Genomic DNA, 15,161 nt, shown 5'->3' on the forward strand with positions numbered 1-15,161 from the left:
TTTTTGCGCGGCGACCCTCAGGACTGGGCATTTTCTCTTGCGCCAGGAGATCCTGCATTGAGTAATATCGATGCGTTTTTCCTGGTGCTCGGATTGCTGTACGATGAACCTAATTCAGTGGATCAGGCAGAGAAAAATTTGCTGGCTCTTTGTCAGGGTCAGGATGAGATAGAGGTATATTGTCAGAAATTTAGAAAGTGGTCCGTGCTCACTCAATGGAATGAATCTGCGCTGGCAGCTATGTTCAAAAAGGGTCTCTCTGAAGCCCTTAAGGATGTCATGGTGGGATTTCCTATGCCTGCTGGTTTGAATGAGTCTATGTCTTTGGCCATTCAGATCGGTCGACGCTTGCGTGAGCGTAAATCCGTGCACCATTTGGCGGTATTACCTGAGCTTAAACCTGAGCCTATGCAGTGCGATAGGACTTTGACCAGAGTTGAACGGCAAGAACACAGACGTCTGAATGGGCTGTGTTTCTACTGTGGTGATTCCACTCATGCTATCTCCGATTGTCCTAAGCGCACTAAGCGGTTCGCTAGGTCTGCCATCATTGGTACGGTACAGTCAAAATTTCTTCTGTCTGTTACCTTGATCTGCTCTTTGTCATCGTATTCTGTCATGGCATTTGTGGATTCAGGCGCTGCCCTGAATTTGATGGACTTGGAGTATGCTAACCGTTGTGGGTTTCTCTTAGAGCCCTTGCAGTGTCCTATTCCATTGAGAGGAATTGATGCCACGCCTTTGGCCAAGAATAAGCCTCAATACTGGACCCAGCTGACCATGTGCATGGCTCCTGCACATCAGGAGGTTATTCGCTTTCTGGTGTTGCATAATCTGCATGATGTGGTCGTGTTGGGGTTGCCATGGCTACAAGCCCATAATCCAGTATTAGATTGGAAATCCATGTCGGTGTCCAGCTGGGGTTGTCAGGGGGTACATGGTGATGTTCCATTTCTGTCAATTTCGTCATCCACCCCTTCTGAGGTTCCAGAGTTCTTGTCTTATTACCGGGATGTATTTGATGAGCCCAAGTCCGATGCCCTACCTCCGCATAGGGATTGTGATTGTGCTATCAATTTGATTCCTGGTAGTAAATTCCCAAAAGGTCGACTGTTTAATTTATCCGTGCCTGAGCATGCCGCTATGCGCAGTTATGTGAAGGAATCCCTGGAGAAGGGGCATATTCGCCCGTCATCGTCACCATTAGGAGCAGGGTTCTTTTTTGTAGCCAAGAAGTATGGTTCGCTGAGACCTTGTATAGATTACCGCCTTCTAAATAAGATCACGGGTAAATTTCAGTACCCCTTGCCATTGTTATCTGATTTGTTTGCTCGGATTAAGGGGGCTAGTTGGTTCACCAAGATAGATCTTCGTGGTGCGTATAATCTGGTGCGAATCAGGCGAGGAGATGAATGGAAAACTGCATTTAATACGCCCGAGGGTCATTTTGAGTATCTAGTGATGCCATTCGGACTTGCCAATGCTCCATCAGTGTTTCAGTCCTTTATGCATGACATCTTCCGAGAGTACCTGGATAAATTCCTGATTGTGTACTTGGATGACATTTTGATCTTCTCGGATGATTGGGAGTCTCATGTGAAGCAGGTCAGAACAGTTTTTCAGGTCCTGCGTGCTAATTCTTTGTTTGTGAAGGGATCAAAGTGTCTCTTTGGTGTGCAGAAGGTTTCATTTTTGGGGTTCATCTTTTCCCCTTCTACTATCGAGATGGATCCTGTTAAGGTCCAAGCCATCCATGATTGGACTCAGCCGACATCTCTGAAAAGTCTGCAAAAGTTCCTGGGCTTTGCTAATTTTTATCGTCGCTTCATCTGCAAATTTTCTAGTATTGCCAAACCATTGACCGATTTGACCAAGAAGGGTGCTGATTTGGTCAATTGGTCTTCTGCTGCTGTGGAGTCTTTTCAAGAGTTGAAGCGTCGTTTTTGTTCTGCCCCTGTGTTGTGTCAACCAGATGTTTCTCTTCCGTTCCAGGTCGAGGTTGATGCTTCTGAGATTGGAGCAGGGGCTGTTTTGTCGCAGAGAGGTTCTGATTGCTCAGTGATGAAACCATGCGCTTTTTTTTCCAGGAAGTTTTCGCCTGCTGAGCGAAATTATGATGTGGGCAACCGAGAGTTGCTGGCCATGAAGTGGGCATTCGAGGAGTGGCGTCATTGGCTTGAAGGAGCTAAGCATCGCGTGGTGGTATTGACTGATCATAAGAACTTGACTTATCTTGAGTCTGCTAAGCGGTTAAATCCTAGACAGGCTCGTTGGTCGCTGTTTTTTGCCCATTTTGACTTTGTGATTTCGTACCTTCCGGGCTCTAAAAATGTGAAGGCGGATGCTCTGTCTAGGAGTTTTGTGCCCGACTCTCCGGGTTTGTCTGAGACGGCGGGTATCCTCAAGGAAGGAGTAATTGTGTCTGCCATCTCCCCTGATTTGCGGCGGGTGCTGCAAAAATTTCAGGCTAATAAACCTGATCGTTGTCCAGCGGAGAGACTGTTTGTCCCTGATAAGTGGACCAATAAAGTTATCTCTGAGGTTCATTGTTCGGTGTTGGCTGGTCATCCTGGAATCTTTGGTACCAGAGAGTTAGTGGCTAGATCCTTTTGGTGGCCGTCTCTGTCGCGGGATGTGCGTACTTTTGTGCAGTCCTGTGGGATTTGTGCTCGGGCTAAGCCCTGCTGTTCTCGTGCCAGTGGGTTGCTTTTGCCCTTGCCGGTCCCGAAGAGGCCTTGTACACATATCTCTATGGATTTTGTTTCTGATCTTCCCGTTTCTCAAAAGATGTCAGTCATTTGGGTGGTCTGTGATCGCTTTTCTAAGATGGTCCATTTGTTAACCTTGTCTAAATTGCCTTCCTCCTCTGATTTGGTGCCATTGTTCTTCCAGCATGTGGTTCGTTTACATGGCATTCCAGAGAATATCGTTTCTGACAGAGGTTCCCAGTTTGTTTCAAGGTTTTGGCGAGCCTTTTGTGGTAGGATGGGCATTGACTTGTCTTTTTCCTCGGCTTTCCATCCTCAGACTAATGGCCAGACCGAACGAACCAATCAGACCTTGGAAACATATCTGAGATGCTTTGTTTCTGCCAATCAGGATGACTGGGTGTCCTTTTTGCCTTTGGCTGAGTTCGCCCTTAATAATCGGGCCAGTTCGGCTACCTTGGTTTCGCCATTTTTCTGCAATTCTGGGTTCCATCCTCGTTTCTCTTCAGGACAGGTTGAGTCTTCAGACTGTCCTGGTGTGGATACTGTGGTGGACAGGTTGCAGCAGATTTGGACTCATGTACTGGACAATTTGACCTTGTCCCAGAAGAAGGCTCAACGTTTCGCTAATCGCAGACGCCGTGTGGGTCCCCGACTTCGTGTTGGGGATCTGGTTTGGTTATCTTCTCGTCATATTCCTATGAAGGTTTCCTCTCCTAAGTTTAAACCTCGTTTCATTGGTCCATATAGGATTTCTGAGGTTCTTAATCCTGTGTCTTTTCGTCTGACCCTTCCAGATTCTTTTTCCATACATAACGTATTCCATAGGTCATTGTTGCGGAGATACGTGGCACCTATGGTTCCATCTGTTGATCCTCCTGCCCCGCTTTTGGTGGAGGGGGAATTGGAGTATATTGTGGAGAAGATTTTGGATTCTCGTGTTTCTAGACGGAAACTCCAGTATCTGGTTAAATGGAAGGGTTATGCTCAGGAAGATAATTCCTGGGTTTTTGCCTCTGATGTTCATGCTTCCGATCTTGTTCGTGCCTTTCATGTGGCTCATCCTGGTTGGCCTGGGGGCTCTGGTGAGGGTTCGGTGACCCCTCCTCAAGGGGGGGTACTGTTGTGAATTCTGTGGCAGAGCTCCCTCCTGTGGTCACAAGTGGTACTTCGGCTGATTCTCCCTGTGAGCTTCTGTTGGTGGAGGGAAGTGGTACTGCGGCTTCTGAGTTTCCTCCCTCAGGTGATCTGGTGAGGTCGTTAGGTGCTTCTCTACTTAACTCCACCTAATGCTTTGATCCTGGCTTCCTGTCAATGTTCCAGTGTTGGACTTGCTTTTCCCTGGATCATTCCTGTGGCCTGCTGCTCTGCATAGCTAAGTTCTTCTTTGCTATTTGTTTGCTATTTTTTCGGTCCAGCTTGTCTAATTTTTTGCTGGAAGCTCTGGGACGCAAAGGGTGTACCTCCATGCCGTTAGTTCGGTACGGAGGGTCTTTTTGCCCCCTTTGCGTGGTTTTCTTTAGGGTTTTGTGTAGACCGCAAAGTTGCCTTTTCTATCCTCGCTCTGTTAAGAAAGTCGGGCCTCACTTTGCTGAATCTATTTCATCTCTACGTTTGTCTTTTTCATCTTAACTCACAGTCATTATATGTTGGGGGCTGCCTTTTCCTTTGGGGTATTTCTCTGAGGCAAGGTAGGCTTATTTTCTATCTTCAGGCTAGTTAGTTTCTCAGGCTGTGCCGAGTTGCATAGGCAGAGTTAGGCGCAATCCACGGCTGCCTCTAGTGTTGTTTGGAGAGGATTAGGGATTGCGGTCTGCAGAGTTCCCACGTCTCAGAGCTCGTTCTATGATTTTGGGTTATTGTCAGATCACTGTATGTGCTCTGACCGCTATGTCCATTGTGGTACTGAATTGCCTTTCATAACAATATATATACAGTATATATATATATATATATATATATATATATATGCACTGCTTAAAAATTAAAGGGAACATTAAAATCCCACATCCTAGATATCACTGAATGAAATATTCCAGTTGTAAATCTTTATTCATTACATAGTGGAATGTGTTAAGAACAATAAAACCTAAAAATTATCAACGTAAATCACAGCTAAAATCCCACGGAGGTCTGCAGTTGGAATGATGCTTAAATTCAAAGTGGAAAATGAAGTTACAGGCTGATCCGACTGCAGTGGAAATGCCTCAAGACAAGGAAATTATGCTCAGTAGTGTGTGTGGCCTCCATGTGCCTGTATGACCTCCCTACAATGCCCGGGCATGCTCTTGATGAGGCGGCAGATGTTATGTTGGTGGTGGTGCGAGACATGATGTCTCAGATGTGTTCAATCGGATTCAGGTCTGGGGAATACCTCACAGCAAGGTGTAGGAGTGCCACTGATTCACACTGCAAACAAGGTCCACAGCCACAATAGGCACCCTATACCATCACAACTGATTTTCTAGGATTATTAGCCCCTGGATACTACTGGGACATCCCTTCCCTTTTCTTGAGTTCTGCTCCCATACTACACCTGGATTTAGCGACCTATGAGTAAGACCCGGGAGGGGTCGAAACGTTAGTAATTTGTGTCGCATATCATTTTTCCAGTGTACATATGCTATTTGATTGATTTTGTGCACATTGAATAAATTGTTAATTTCTGAAAGATATTCCACTAAGGGTGTGCGGTGAATCTTAGTCTACAAAACAGCACTTGTGACATCAGCTGCCTCAGTGCAGGTGCAGGTGCTAAGCTCAAGAGGGAGTTTCCACCCTACACTGCCTGAAGAAAACCAGACTCGCCGTGCTAGTAGCAGCACATGTGCATATGGGGTGGTAACTGTCCCACCAGCACACAGCATCAAACGTGATCTTAGTGCACCGGCAGAGCACTCCAAAGATCCTTTTATATCCCACGCTCAAGTCCAGTCAAAAAGGACCTTGGCTTCGGACCATTCCGAAGTCGGCACAGGACCTGATGAACTGACGACTGACCACCAAAGGGAGGTCGCCACCTCACGAGCATGCTCAGTAGAGCAAATCCTGGATTTAGCCTCAGGCAAGGCTGCTCAATGCTGTCTATTGTTAGTTACCATAGCTGAACCTGGAGAGGCAGCAGTAAGGACATGCACAGACCGAGTCTGAGCAAGATACCGGGCTCGATGTCTTTGCTGAGCAGCATCCACTGTGGTCAAGACTGAACAGGAGACCACAGAGGAAGATAAGGCTTGGGATCTCTCCTGTGCAGAGGAAGAATCCTGATGCCTAACAATATATACATATATATGGACTATTGTGCAAAATATTTAGATTGCTGTATAAAAATACTGCAGAGTAAGGCTGCCGTCACACTAGCAGTATCTGGTCAGTATTTTACATCAGTATTTGTAAGCCAAAACCAGGAGTGGAACAAATAGAGGAAAAGTATAATAGAAACATATTTACCACTTCTGCATTTATCACCAACTCCTGGTTTTGGCTTACAAATACTGATGTAAAATACTGACCAAATACTGCTAGTGTGACGACAGCCTAAGACTGTTTTCAAAACAGTCAGTGATTTATTTTCACGGAATAACAAAATGTTAAAGGGGTTGCCCAGTCAAAACTGACAAGTCTGGAGTCACTCTGTGTGATTACAGACTTATGAGTCCCCCCAGCACACGCACTGTGCGCTGCTGGGATTCACAGGTATCAGAACCTGGGAACGGATGTTATGTATATGTCACTTTCCATACACTTGTATGCCATACATTTGTATGGAAGGAGGCTGATCCTTCAAATGTTATTGATGTGCCATTTCAGGGGCGGCGGAGGGTTGATGTTCTTAGCCTGTCTTTATCGCTCGGCATCTCCTCTTCCTTGGGAGGCAGGGCCACATCTCTCTGCACTGATATAAAGTAAAAAGTGAAGAGGTATTTCCATCTCCAAGATTCTATTCCAATGTGAAAAAAGTGTAATAATAATAATAATATTAGCAAATACCTCCTATAAATTTAGTACAGTTCTTCAGATTCGCTATGCCACTTATCTCATGTAGGGCATTGCAGTAGCTTAGATATCCATGTCTTCGACCACTAAGAGCAAACTGTCACTATATGAGTGGTTATAGAGGAAATTTGTGGATTGTATCCGCGCTGCCAGGCAATTCAAATACAGACGTGGTGGAAAACGTAATGGTTTTCATCCACGTCTGTATTTGAATTATCTGGCAGCGCGGATACAATCCACAAATTTCCTCTATAACATTTCTGTTATGGTCGTTTGCCAACCCGTGGACCTGTGGCAGCTGATAGATATGCTTTCTTTCTATGCTACCAGGTGAGCAGTATTTGGTAAAAAAACTATTATTGAAATCTGTGGGATAAGACCCTATTTGCGCTCCTTGTCAAATGACTCAACCCATTGTCGTACTAACATGAAATCACAGCCAAACGAAGAGGACCATTAATAACAAGAATCTTTTTGGAATATGAGATAAAAACAAATTTAAAACCAGTGAATGACTACAAGTTGAATATAGTAGCAGAGTGTCCAGTAGTGGGGTGTAGCTAATATAACATGGAGTATCAAGTAAGTAGATTATACTATATACGGTATGTCAATAAATAGTCAGAATACAGTGACCTCACATCAGAAAAATAATAAATTTATGGCCAAGGTGCAGAGATTTCATCATGAGCAGCTTTGAATAGACAAAATATAAATGTATCAATATGTTATAATGTATTACAGAGAGAAAAAACTGCTAATCAAAAGCTGCCAGGATGAAAAAAAAACATTTATAGTGATCTTTGCAGTACAAATAATAATAGAGTGATATTTTTTCCAAATGTTAATAAATAACTGATAGCAAAAACTAGAGAACCTGTTACTTTGGTAAAAACAAGGAGGTATCACATAGAGGATGGACCAGACGTTCCGCTCTCACCCCCACTCACGTTTCGCTATTCAACTTCTTCCTGGAGCGTGTCCCCATAATGTTAGCAACAGGAAATCAGAGAAACTATACTATATTTCTAATTAGAGGTATTTGATAATATTATTACACGTTGGGATAGGATCACCCCTTTAACTTATAATATTCACAATTCTTTTCTGGTGATCAGGTCTCCCCAGAACTGAAGCTCGCATTATCATGTTCTCAAACAGCAGCTCTAACTATGAGCCACAGCCCATAATTTTAAACATCGGAGAACTTGGTTATCTTGCGATGTATTGTAAGCAGTGAAACCAGAAACAGATTATACATGTATATTGTATACAGCGGTGTATTTCTTTGTACTTGTATACTGAGGTGAAGAAAAAGTCAGATTTTTTTGTTCCAATAAAACTACTAAAAATACTAAAAAGCAATTGTAAAATGTTTTTTTTTTCTTTTTTTGAGTCTCTCCAAGGAACAAAAAATTCAACATTGCAGGCAGGAGCTAAATCTACAGAGCAACAGACTTTAACAACATATCTGGAAGAATTTTATATACAGCTCTGGCAAAAATTAAGAGACCACCACATCAAAACCTGTCATGGGCAGCCCAATCTCCAGACCTGAACCCCATTGAAAACCTCTGGAATGTAATCAAGAAGATGATGGATAGCCACAAGCCATCAAACAAAGAAGAACTGCCTACATTTTTGCGCCAGGTGCAACCAATCAGCGAAGCGTGGTTCAAATCCATCGCCAAGTCGAGGCCAGACTGCGTCTGTCACTGATTGGTCGCAGGCGGCTGGCGCAACCAATCAGCGAAGCGGGATTTCCATTACAGACAAACAGACAGAATTAGACGATTATATAGTAGATATGCTGCATTTTTTTATGTATGTTCCCTCATATTTGTTACATTGTTTTTGGTGCAGATGTGAATCCGCTTTTTTAATGCTACCAAAAAGCTGTGATTCTGTAGATGTAGATTTTGTGATTCAGGCTCCTCAAAGAAGCCTGTAGAGAAAAAAAAGCATCAAAACAGCAGAGTACAGCAGCATCTTTACTGTAGATGCATGGAGGGCAGAGACTTCATAAAATCACATACACTTTGCTTAGACATTTACTTCGTGTTCCCATGTAAAGTAAATCAGTTTTTTGGGCTGCTTTTTATTGCACAGAAATTCTGCTATGTTTAACTGTCCAAGCAAAGTGGATGTGATTCCATGAAAATTGCACCCCTGTGTATCTAAATACACTGCTAAATTGTGCTGTGATTGTGCATTTTTTCTCTAGAGGCTTCTATGTGCATAAAACGCATGTAAAAATCCGAGGTTACTTTTCAAGTGCAGAATCAAAGCTTTTCTGTACTATAAAAAGCATTTAAAAATGTGGCTTCACATCTGCAGTAAAATGCAACAAATAAGGGGGAAAAGGCATAAAAATGCAGCAAAGTGCAATAATCAGTGAAGATTGCTATTGTATAGTTTGGTTCGGACACCAGCATAAAACCAAAAACACTGTATTTATGCTATGTGTGAACACGGCTTTACAGCAACCAAAAAGCCAGATGTTGTATAGTGAAGCTACATAAAGGTGAGAAAGTTCTGGTGGCTATGACTATAAATGAATGAACAAAAAATAAATCCATACAGTAGGTATCAATTAGAGATGAGCATGACACACAAATGACTTCATGCCAGCCCTGGCTAATCAAAAGCAGAGGTAAGAGATTTGTGGGCCTTCCATTTAGCCGCCTGGCATCACTGGCCTAGATGCTGAACCAGAGACCCGTGAATCAATTTGCTCATCTCTAATCCCAACTGTCCCAGATACAGTGGACAGTCCCAAATTTGGGTCTATGCCCTGCAGTCTCAGGCGTCTGAATTTCAAACTGCCACCACCCCTTGACATCTCCTTCTGCCACAGTAGAAAGAAATGGTAAATGGGCAGCCGCAGCATGATTTGTCCCTCTTCCTGTTTTTAAAATAGGGAGGTATGGGTGTATTTACATATATTCTGTATGAAAGCTGTGAAGTAAAGGGTTAAATCCTAGCTCTGCAAGTTTTGATTGGAGGCAACTGTCTAGCTTTGACTACAGTCGGGTCCTATGTTCATTTTGTGTCAGTCTGCTGGTGGATACTGAGCAGAGTTGAGTGTGTTGAAGCTGGTGAGTGAAGAAAGAAAATACCTTTGGTGTTGTCAGCCTCAGCTAGAAGCTGAAAGAGAGGAATGTAATCTTTTCGAGTGACCCCACACTTAGGGCTCATACTCACCTGCGAGAAATTCGGATGAGTCTCGCACGTCAATACCCGGGGCTGCTGCCGGCACTCAGGAGCGGAGGGTGCGGCTGCATGTATTCTTATGCGGCTGCACGCTCCACTCCTGAATGCCGGGTGCAGTGTCAGGTATTAACATGCGAGACTCATCCGAATTTCTCGCAGGTGAGTATAAGCCCTAATGCATATGCCTGCTGAATTAATTGTTGAATTGCTGTTATATTTTTGTACCCAAAAGAGATTGTTTTGTTTAGAATCCCTTGGAGTTTTATGAAAGCAATAAAACTGCATGTTTGGAACAAACCACATTGCTGCGTGAACGCTGCCTGCTACTGAGCATGAATCCCTACGTTATATGTATTGCAATGTGTCATGTCTAGGGTTGAGCGACTTTTAGGTTTTCAGGGTCGAGTCGGGTTTCACGAAACCCGACTTTCTCAAATGTCGGGTCGAGTGAAATTGGCCGATCCTATTGAAAAGTCGGGGTCGGGAACGGCCGAAACTCAAAACCCTATGTAAGTCTATGGGTTTTTTTTTTTTTACATTTCCTTCAGGGAGATATAGCAGAAAAGCCGGTAATTCAATTACCGGCTTTTCATTTCTCCTGCCAAAACCCGACATGATATGAGACATGGTTTACATACAGTAAACCATGTGATATCCCCCTTTTTTTTGCATATTCCACACTACTAATGTTAGTAGTGTGTATATGCAAAATTTCGGCGCTCTAGCTCTTAAATTTAAGGGTTAAGTCGCGGAAAAAATTGGCGTGGGCTCCCGCGCAATTTTCTCCGCCAGAGTAGTAAAGCCAGTGACTGAGGGCAGATATTAATAGCCTGGAGAGGGTCCACGGTTTTTGCCCCCCCCCCTGGCTAAAAACATCTGTCCCCAGCCACCCCAGAAAAGGCACATCTGGAAGATGAGCCTATTCTGGCACTTGGCCACTCTCTTCCCATTCCCGTGTAGCGGTGGGATATGGGGTAATGAAGAGTTAATGTCACCTTGCTATTGTAAGGTGACATTAAGCCAGATTAATAATGGAGAGGCGTCAATTCTGACACCTATCCATTATTAATCCATTTGCATTAAATGGTTAAAAAAAACACACACACATTATTAAAAAGTATTTTAATGAAATAAAAACACAGGTTGTTTTAATATTTTATTGTATGCTCAATCCACTCGCTGAAGACCCTCGCTCTGTAACAAATAAAAGATAATAAACCAACAATATCCATACCTTCCGTAGATCTGTAATGTCCCACGTTGTAAATCCATCTGAAGGGGTTAAAATATTTTACAGCCACAAGCTCTGCTAATGCAGCTGTGCTTGTGGCTGTAAACCCCAGCGAATGAAGGTAATGTAGGTCAATGACCTATAGTTACCTTCATTCGCGGTGATGCGCCCCCTGCTGGATGTTTTCATATGACCTCGAGCCTGGGAACTTTTCCCACGCTCCAGTGACATCCAGCAGGGGGCGCATCACCGCGAATGAAGGTAACTACAGGTCATTGACCTACATTACCTTCATTCGCTGGGGTTTACAGCCACAAGCACAGCTGCATTAGCAGAGCTTGTGGCTGTAAAATATTTTAACCCCTTCAGATGGATTTACAACGTGGGACGTTACAGATCTACGGAAGGTATGTATATTGTTGGTTTATTATTTTTTATTTGTTACAGAGCGAGGGTCTTCAGCGAGTGGATTGAGCGTACAATAAAATATTAAAACAAACGGTGTGTTTATTTCATTAATATAATTTTTAATAATGTGTTTGTGTTTTTTTAACTCTTTCATACAATTGGATTAATAATGGATAGTTGTCATAATTGACGCCTCTCCATTATTAATCTGGCTTAATGTCACCTTACAATAGCAAGGTGGCATTAACCCTTCATTACCCCATATCCCACCACTACACGGGAATGGGAAGAGAGTGGCCAAGTGCCAGAATAGGCGCATCTTACAGATGTGCCTTTTCTGGGGTGGCTGGGGGCAGGTGTTTTTAGCCAGGGGGGGGGCAATAACGATGGACCCTCTCCAGGCTATTAATATCTGCCCTCAGTCACTGGCTTTACTACTCTGGCGGAGAAAATTGTGCGGGAGCCCACGCCAATTTATTCAGCGATTTAACCCTTAAATTTAAGAGCTACGGCGCTGAAATTTTATGCAAAAAAAAGGGGATATGACATGGTTTACTGTATGTAAACCATGTCTCAAATCATGTCGGGTTTTGGCAGGAGAAATGAAAAGCCGGTAATTGAATTACACCGGCTTTTCTGCTATATCGCGCTGAAGTTAATATAAATATATGTATATATATATATAACGAAACCCGACTTTTCACTTGAGATCGCCGACCGCCGACCCGATCCCAGAGTGGGATCGGGTCGGGTTTCACGAAACCCGACTTTGCAAAAAGTCATGTATATATATTTCTGAAGATATGTGTGTGTGACACGTGTATTTATCTGTGGGTACATATACTGTATGTATGTGCTCATGTGTGGCATTTTAGCTCTATTACAAGTCTATGGCCGGGGTCACACTGGCGACTTAAACGGACGAGTGCAATGCGATAAAAAATCGCATTGTGCTCGGACCAATGTTACGTACACTATGAGGCAGTTCCCAGCAGCCAATTTTTTGTCGGCCGTTTCCCTCGGTCCGAGACAATCACAGCATGCTGCGATTGTCACGGACGCTCGGCCGACTCTCGGCTCACTCGCACCCATATAAGCCTATGGGTGCGAGTGAGAAAGCGCACATCACTCGGATGTCATGCAAGTGCTGTGCGCTAAACGCGGACCCGCCAATGGAGGAGATGGAGAAATTAGTTTCTCTGCCTTTTCCGCAGCTGTGCTCCAATCCGCTCTGTGAAAGAGGCTCGGAGCACAGACACATGACACTCGGCTCCTGCTCGCAGCAGAGCAGGAGCCGAGGGTCATTAGCATCGGATGCAATACGCTAGTGTGACGGCGGCCTAAGAAATGCCCAGTGTGGTGGGTCTGAAGTGTCACATGTAAACCTTTAGGTCACTAAAGACATTTAATTATGTCTATGGTGCAGCTGTTTTTGTTGTATTACCCTTGGAGAACCTGACTCTGTTCTGAACCCACCTGTGATATAGAGTGTTGCATAAAAGGGAGTCTGACATCTGATATATGCTGCTTGATTAAAGGGTATATATTTGTCTGTATGAACTGAGTCAAGTATTGTTCATCACTCTGAAATGCTGCGGCATATTTAAAGCATTCTTACTTTGTAGCATTTTTACACTCCTATGTAAAACTTTTGCACAGTTCTATTTAAATGTGTGTGTAGCCCATTCACTATCCCCATCTATTCCCCAACCCCTGAAGATGGCTGGACCATGATTGTAAATACATCATTGTAAATACACACCTGTACTTTGCATCTCCGCCACCTCATTGTAGATTGTAAGCTCTCACGAGCAGGGTCGTCTTATTTTGCTTTAATTATTGTATTGTTAACGTTGTTACTTAAGACTTTTGTGTTTGAAACTGTTAAACTGTAAAGCGCTGCGGAATATGTTGGCGCTATATAAATAAAGATTATTATTATTATTATTATTATTAAACAGAGCATAATAAGTGTAGGATGTAAAAACAACAAATAATGCTTACCTCCCTACTCACCTCACTGCTTTCCTGTCTCGCCACCTCAGCAGCCTGGTGTCTCTTCTTTTCATTTTCACGCCTTTTGCCCACATTATCTTCTCTTTGCTTTGCCCTGGGCCTTGGCTTCCAGCATGAGTGTAGGTCTCTGACATTACTGGGCTCAGTGCCATTATGGCTTACCTCGTGAAATCATAATGGTGTGACTTGTGCCATCCAAGTCCTATTCAGCTATGACTATGAAAAAACAATTGCATTGCCAACACCTTCTAATGGCCCCAAAAGCTGCCAAAGCACATCAAATAAGGTACAGACACCAGGAAATTGGCCTTAATTTACCCACAGTACAAATTGTAGCATGGTACTGCAGCAATCAGCCATGAATGAAGTATCATGGTCTAGGCCAGCATTTACAGCTTTCAATTAAACATCAAAATAAGACAAGGTAGGTGAGGGATCCATGTAGGCCTGCAATGCTGGGAGACCTGATACCACATACAACAGCTCAACCTGCTTTCATGCTGAGCTACACTCAGGTTGCACAAATTTCACTTTCGTAGACTACCATTGTCAGAAAAATCTAAGGATAGTAGTTAGGTCGGGGTCGCACTTGCGAGTGTGATGCGAGAAACTTGCATCAATACCCGGCACTGCCACCGGCACTCGGACCGGAGCGTGCGGCTGCATAGAAATACATTCCGCCGCATGCTCCGGTCCCGAGTGCCGACGGTAGTGCCGAGATTTGATGCGAGCTTCTCGCATTGATCTCGCAAATGTGACCCTGGCCTAAAATGGATAGTTGACTCCAATGAAGTGGAGGCCTGATGGTCTCAGAGGCCTACTGCTACAGGCAACACGAAGGAGACCCAACCAGGAGTCTACATATTTACAAAAATCAGTGGCAGACACCCACAAAGTGCCATCAATTTCACCACAGTAGTATTATAGGGACAGACAGGTCTTCCACTGCAACCAACCCAGCAAATGGACACCCAACCAGGAGTGTTCACATTTCCAAAAATTATTGGCAGAAACCACCAAAGTGGCATCAATTTCACGAGAGTAGAAATAGTATAATAGGGACCCACAGGTCTTCCACTACACCCAACCCAGCAGATGGACACCCAACCAGGAGTGTTCACATTTCCAAAAATTGTTGCTAGACACCACTAAAGTAGCATCAATTTCATGAAAATAGAAATAGTATTATAGTGACAGACAGATTTTCCACTACACCAACCCAGCAAATCGGCACCCAACCATTATACTATTTATACTGTTGTGAAACTGATGCCAATAATTTTTGGTTGACACCACTAAAGTGGCACCAATTTCATGAGAGTAGAAATAGTATAATAGAGACCGAAAGGTCTTCCACTACACCCAACCCAGCAGATGTACACCCAACCAGGAGTGTTCACATTCCCAAAAATTATTGGCAGACACCACCAAAGTGGCATCAATTTCACCACAGTATAAATACAGTGGTATAATAGGGTATAATATAATTATAATATAATGTAGTATAATAGGGACCCACAAGTCTTCCACTACACAAAAAATGAGGGCCTGACACCACCGAAGTGGCATACATTTCGCTATAGTAGAAA

Source organism: Ranitomeya imitator, chromosome 6 (assembly GCF_032444005.1).
Source record: "Ranitomeya imitator isolate aRanImi1 chromosome 6, aRanImi1.pri, whole genome shotgun sequence".
In the NCBI taxonomy this organism is placed as follows: Eukaryota; Metazoa; Chordata; class Amphibia; order Anura; family Dendrobatidae; genus Ranitomeya; species Ranitomeya imitator.